The sequence below is a fragment of the Pinus tabuliformis genome, chromosome 6 (genome assembly GCF_031772625.1).
Source record: "Pinus tabuliformis cultivar Carrire ecotype Pingquan chromosome 6, CPIR1, whole genome shotgun sequence".
Lineage (NCBI taxonomy): Eukaryota > Viridiplantae > Streptophyta > Pinopsida > Pinales > Pinaceae > Pinus > Pinus tabuliformis.
In genome coordinates this window covers 2,087,329,408-2,087,336,762 of record NC_142292.1, presented here as the reverse complement: position 1 = coordinate 2,087,336,762, position 7,355 = coordinate 2,087,329,408, and positions in this window count along the sequence as shown.

The window sequence follows — 7,355 nt, the reverse complement described above, 5'->3', positions numbered from 1 at the left end:
TGCAATGGCAAATCAGGCAATTAGATTAACAAAATGATCATTATTAATCAACGATCGAGTCTTTTTATTATATCATTCCATCACTTCACACATATCTACAAAAGTTCAATTTGGTGATTGGTGTAGGTTTTAACTCCGTACAGAAATTACCTGCATACAAATTCTAAAAACAAAAAATAAACAATGGTGAGAGCATAACACATAAAACAAATATACACAAAGATTTTCCCCTGGATCCCAAAACTGGGACTACCAGATTGATTTTTCATTATATTCATTTCAATGTTACATATATATATATATATATATATATATATATATATATATATATATATATATATATATATATATATATATGTATGTATGTTTGAAGCATCCATAAAGCCCAATCCATTAACCCTATATTAGAACATAATCGTAGTTCCCTTGACCGGATCTACAAAATACCATGGACCGAAAACCATCACATCCAAAACCATGTGCAAAATCCATGCACAAAACCATAGGTAGGTCCGCCCACGTAATATAGGGTCCAAAAAAAAATTCCCGGGGCACTGCCCCGAACCCCGTAAAAGGGGGTTACCACCCCCGCTTGTTGTGTCGGATGCAGCGAAGGGGGGCGCTACCCGTCCCCCCTCTAACCCCCCGGCTTAACTATTGGGGCTAGTCGTGGAAAGAATATAACACAACCCAACAATTGGTTCACCCAACAAGGAGAATTACAAGTCAACAAAATGGGTTTTAGGGGAGCGGACATCCCTACCATCCATGTTGCCACCATGCATGCTTATTATAATTTGGTACTCCCCCGGTTTCATAATTAGTTGTGCATGGAGGGCTTGGTTATGGATTGTCATGGGGCAGTGGAGGTATCTTTCATCTCGTATTGAATGAGCATGGGTGTGAGATTGATTTTCCCCTATGTGTGATGAATCTACAGCCTCTCATAGTCCTTTGGCACAAATTGATCGAGCCTCAAATGAGCAAATCCATGGTTCAACTTCTGGAGATGACATTTATGTATCAAGATAAATGGTGGGAGAGGGAGCTTTTAGCAAACCAAGAGAATTTTGAATTCTAGAATTCCTTGTGAGGTTTATTAGATCAATTTGTTATCAATTATTCACTCTTGTGTATGATGGTTGTTATTTATGCCTTATGGATGCCTTTCTATTTTTGGTTTTTCAATTTATACTAGCTTTATTTTGAAAGGGTGTCGAATATTTCTAATCATTGGTTGCGTGAGGGGAATGTGGTGTCATCCCCTTATGTCTTTGTTGATTCCCTTGTGAATCTTTGGTCTCTTGGGAATAGTCCACTTTGGTATGTTCTAGTTTTAGTCAGGAAGTAAACAATATTATTTGTGTTACGATAGCATGATGAACTTGCATTAAATTATCTTTGTGAATTCATTGGTGTTTAAATTGTTGGCCTCCCAAAGCTAGAGCTTATATTTTGAATTAGTTTGCTTTGAAACTTGATTTGGTAATTTCCTACCCTATTTGTAAGGTTGTTATTTGGGAAATTAGGTTTTTCTTCATCAACTTTGTCTCGTATTCTCTGGTTTCTTCTCTCCTCCCTTGATTCTAGGTGGTGGCGTGATTAGTTCTTTTAGCTCCTAGATATATTTTCTCAGGGTTGGGAGTTGCATAGTCCTAGTGATCGTCCTCCTATGGGATAGGGGGTTCCTCTAGGTTTGGGTGATTGGTTTTATTGGAGGGTGTTAGGCCACAATGTCCCCTCTTCCTATGTTAAGGAAGAGTATTTCTATTAAAGCAGTCTTTTCGACTAGATCCTACAAGGTGTTGTCATAGAAATAAAAATTTCAGTCTACTTATTTATTGGATGATATAATTTCCTTTCTTCTATTAACTAAATGGAAAATCCAGACCTCAAGAAATCTCCACCACCAAAGTGGGTAGAGGTTATGGAGCAATTGCAACAAGAAGTATTGCATCTTCAACTTCATCATAGCCAAATTGTATCAACTATTGTTATGAAGTTGTTGGTTGAACACAAAGTCAAACTGCAAGGTCTTGAAGATCAAATGGCAACCCTTCATCAACAACTACATGAACTATAATTTGTTTTATGTCAGCTTCAACAAGGAGGCTCTTCTCCAATTCATTCATCTTCTCCAACCATGAGACACCTACCATATTTCAATGGTCCCCTTCATGATGAGTTAGACCAAGGCACTAATGATTGCCCCCCTTCTCTTGTCTAGTCTATATGAAGTTTAAATGCATTAAGATTTTAGGGGTTTTTTATGGAGGTTTTATGTTTCTAGGATATTTAGTTTTTCTCTAGATGTAGCTAGAGAATTTTGGTTATTGTTCTTAGAAGGGCCTATCTCTAACAACAATCTCAGTAGTGGCAGACTCTATTTTTGTAACTTTTTATGTGAAGCCATGTCCCCAAGCATGAATTTTAGTATAAATATTCCCAGCGCTAGTTTTTTTATTTTTTTTATCTTTGATCAAGAGTGTCGTGGTGATATTTTTATATTGTGTTTTTATTTATTTTTGTTTCTTGTTTTTTGTAGTAATCTAGGTATTTTTTCCATGTTAATCTAGTATTGACTATATAAATAATGGTGTACTTGGACTATTCTACTTTTTTGTTTTTCCCCTTGAATTTGGAAAAGATCATAATTTTGTGTTGTTTAAATTGCATTTTTAATGAATAAATTAAATTAGTGCTCTGGAAACCCCCAGTGCATTTGGATTATGTAGACTCCACAACTCAAATCTATAATTCACACAATTTTTTGCTAAATTATGTTTAAAAAAAGGTAAAAACATAGATTATTTAAACTACATTGTAAATAATAAGTAAAATGCTTTACTATGATACAAAAACTCTTTATAATACTCACATGTCAACCAACCACACCCTAGCGAGGAAAGTTTTATCTATAGTGTTGACACCTAATCCTTGGGATTGGGTGAATATGTGTAAAATGATGTAAATAGAAAATAAGGAGAGTTGGAATATGAAGAGACACTGGGAGATGAAGCCCAAGAGTCTCTCCCTCCATGTATATATCTATGATCAACCTTAATATAAAATCAAAATTCCATTTGAGGAGTTACCTCCTGGCTTGACATGATATATGAGCACAGGTCCCATTTTAGAGTTGTAGCTCTTATATTCTACCATTTTTATGCTCCCATTTAGAGTTTTCTTCCTGGATATATTGAATGCATGAGGGTGTTGGAGGTTTGTTGCCTGGTGCATGGTGTGGTGTGGTAAGGTGCATTAAAGCGAGAGGCGACCTCTCCCGCGTGAATGGTATGTCGAAATTTTTATCACTGTCGCATGCGTTGTTATGTTATTGCGATTGTTATCCTGAAGGTTATTGGAGGTTATGCCATTGTATTATTGTATATCATACCTTCCACCGCTTACTAACCACCATACATCGTTGCTTGTCTTTTGGGTTGATGTAGCGGAGGCGTGGACTCCCATACAGTGGGTTTATAGTGTTAATTCAGACCTCTCCTCACTACTCAGTGGAACCACATCGCTCCTCCCTACCACATTATCCGCTGACATACGTCCCTCCGCTAACATACCTATCACCGTCGTCTCGACTCCTCCCATTTTAATATATAACTGCCATATAATGTGACTCTCGGTTTCTCTAATACCACTTTGGTACCACCTCCTTCCCATACTCCATTCATACATTGTCTCTCGTTTCCTAGCTTTGAATGATATCCCACACACTGATTTCACACACACACACACACACCAAAATTTGTCTCGACAATAGGGTACATATACCATAACTACCACTGGTTTAATCCCGCACACCAATACATATACTATGCTCTCACTTCTGTTAAATAAAGTTTTCATATGTACACTCCCACTCCTGTTATATAATGTTGTCATACCTACGCTCCCACAGTCATACTACTCGGGTTATAATACCTCATATTATATCACGTTGAATACCTCTAGTTATAATACCTCCCACAACCATTTACCTCCTGCATAATTAACGTTATAATACATATATCGTTGCGCCATTGCATAATACATATATTTTCGCTCTTAATACATTTACCCTCCCCCATATACTCCCTCCCCTAAATATACCTCTACTATAAATATATCATAATTGTATTTTTACGGCGAGAAGTGCAAATATTTTTTTTATATTGGCAACAGAGTACATTTTACACAGTATACATTTTTTAAATGCATTCATTGATATCTATTTTTGGAGTAGTTCTCTCACGAAAAGAGAACTATCCTGAATGGTCAAGGAAGATAAAACACAATCTCATTTTCAATGAGTTGTGGAAAGGAGTTTGTGTAGCAGAAGGAGGTAATGAACCTGCAAAGCCCACCTTAGATAAGGAGATTTCCATTTTGAAAAATAAGAACAACAAGGCCTATGCCTTGATTGCAACGTCTATAAATGAAGAGGTGAGTCGCCATATTTCACCATTTTCAAATTCTTTTGAAGCCTTATAGAAGTTGAAGGAACTCTATGACTCACACTATGAACTTGAAGTTGTCCAATTGATGATTAAATTGTTCACTCTTGAATTGAAAAATGATGACCCTCTTGCTTTAATATCAGAAGTAAGATCTAGTATGCATGATATAAAAACCACTGGTGTTTAAATAGACATTCCTCTAATAGCTTATGTCAAGGCATTATATACCACTTATTCAAATTATCTTGAGTCATTGCAAGCAAGTGGAAACCTCAAGGAAATTACCTTTGACTACCTTGAGAAGAAGTTTGCTGAGAGAGAGAAGGATTTTGGGAAGAAGATAACTCCTTAGTGTTCTGAAGAAGTTGTGTGTATTGCACATAAAGAGAAGAATCATGCAAAAGATTCTTCTATAGGAAGAGGTGGTCGAAGAGGAAGAGGAAGAAGGAATTTTAGAGGCGGGGGGTAGATGGTTCCAAGGAGAAAAGTATGATCTTCATTGCATACATTGCAATAGAGATGGACATGATGCATCCACATGTAATTTGCCTTAGGAAAAAATTACGCAGGAAAGAAATGAAGCCAAAGGTAAAATCAATGACAAAGGAAAAGGTAAAGCACCCGAATCCTCTCACTATGTTGTGGCACATTATAATATTGGAGTGACTGAAGACTTATTTAATGCTTCACTTGCTTCTTCGAAAAATGTTTGGTTGCTTGATTCAAGGGCAACTTGCCACATGACTTGTAGAAGAGATTTTTTTTTAAGAATTTACTGACAATATTAATGGAGTAGTATACTTTGCAGACATGTCAAAACTCAAGTCATCGATGCTTGGCACAATCAGGCTCAAACTACATGGTCTTCTAGAATTTCTTCTACATGATGTTTTATATCTCACAAAGCTGAGGAGAAACTTGTTGTCTTTGGTCCACATCCGCGAGTAAGGACACTCCATTCATATGTTTGATGGCAAGGTTGAGGTCAGAAAAGCATCAGATCGCTCACTTGTCATGACGAGGATAGAAGAAGAAAGACTTCTGAAGCTGCAAGGTACCTCTGCTCGTGCACATAACTTCTCATACAGTTCTCATTATGATGAAGGTACATTTCCATCAAGTATTTTATGGCATGCTAGATTTGGACACTTGAATTATGAAAACCTTCGTATGTTGAAGAAAAATGGTGTTAATGGTTTACCTACAATTCTTATGAAACTTAAGCAATGTAATCCTTGTATTCTAGGAAAGCATAGAAAACAGTCCTTTCATGATTCACATTCCAGAGCACATAGAAAACTTGAACTTATTCATTCACACTTATGTGGCCCAATGTATGTTCCTTCTGCAAATTGAAAGAAATATAAGATGACATTTATTGATGACTATTCCATAATGTGTTGGGTTTATTTATTGAAGAACAAATCTGATGCTTTTCAAACATTCAAGAACTTTCATGCATGGATTGAAAATAATGCACAAACTCATATTGGCACCGATAATGGAAAAGAATACACTTCAAATGAATTTTAAAACTATCTTTGCAAGCATGGGATCAAAGATTAAACAATCGTGCCTTATAATCCCTAACAGAATGGAGTAGCTAAAAGAATGAACAGGACAATCTTAAATATGGTACGTTCCATGATGTTTTTCAAGAATGTTAAACTAATGTTTTGGGCTGATGTAGTTCAATGTGCTGTGTATATAAAGAATAGTTGTCCATCTAATGCTATTAGAAACAAGACTCCTTATGAAATGTGGTATGGCCACATTCCTTCGGTAAAGCATCTCAGGGTATTTGGTTCCACTTGTTATGCCTTGATACCTAAGAAATAAAGAAACAAACTTGGTGCAAGGAGTCGTAAGTGTATCTTCTTGGGGTATTCAAATACCTCCAAAGCATATCGTCTCTATGATGAAGTTAATAAGAAGTTTGTAGTGTCTAGAGATGTGATATTTCTTGAATCTTCCAAGGTTGACAATGTTATTGAGCGACAACTTGATCGCTTGGATAGATTCAGACATGCCAAGTCTTTTCAATAATTTAATAATGAGATTCCACATCTTGAAGGGGGGATTTCTATGCTGGATCAATCTGTGGAATCTTCTTCTGAAGCATTCTCTCCCCTACATGAAGCTCTAGCCATTGATGACACTTTGAGTGATGTGATTGACAAATTTGGAGATTCAATCTTGATTTAGTCCCAACTCAGTCAATTGAGCAGCATAGGCCATCTCACAAATGTTCTCCAAAATGGCTGACACAAACACTTGAAAGTGTTCATCTTAATGAGGTTGGAAAGACAGGAACAAGAAATTCAACCAGTAAAAATGGAGGCGATGTAGACGATTCTGATTCACCAGTTGATATGGATCTTTCTTATGATTTTGAACTGAATTTGTCTTCATATTTTGAACCAACTTCCTTTAAAGAAGTCACTTCTCATGATGAATGGAAAGAAGCGATGCAAAAAGAGTATGATTCCTTGATAAAGAATGGCACTTAGAAGCTGGTTGACCCTCCATTGGGAACCAAACTAATAGGCTGCAAGTGGGTCTACAAGAACAAGTATAAAGTTGATGGCTCACTTGACAAGCACAAATCCAGGTTTCTGGAAAAAGGTTTTGCACAAAAGGAAGGGGTCGACTATGAGGAGACTTTTGCCTTCATAGAAAAATGGGCTACCATCCGGACACTCTTTGCCCTGCCAGCTCAGAACGGTTGGAAATTCCATAAAATGGATGTAAAAACTGCTTTCTTGAATGGAGATCTGAAAGAGAATGTTTTTATGTCCCAGTGAAAAGGATTTGTTGTGAAGGGTCAAGAACATAAAGTATGCAAGTTTGTAAAATACTTGTATGGCCTCAAGAAAGCACTGTGAGCCTGGTACAAGAAGT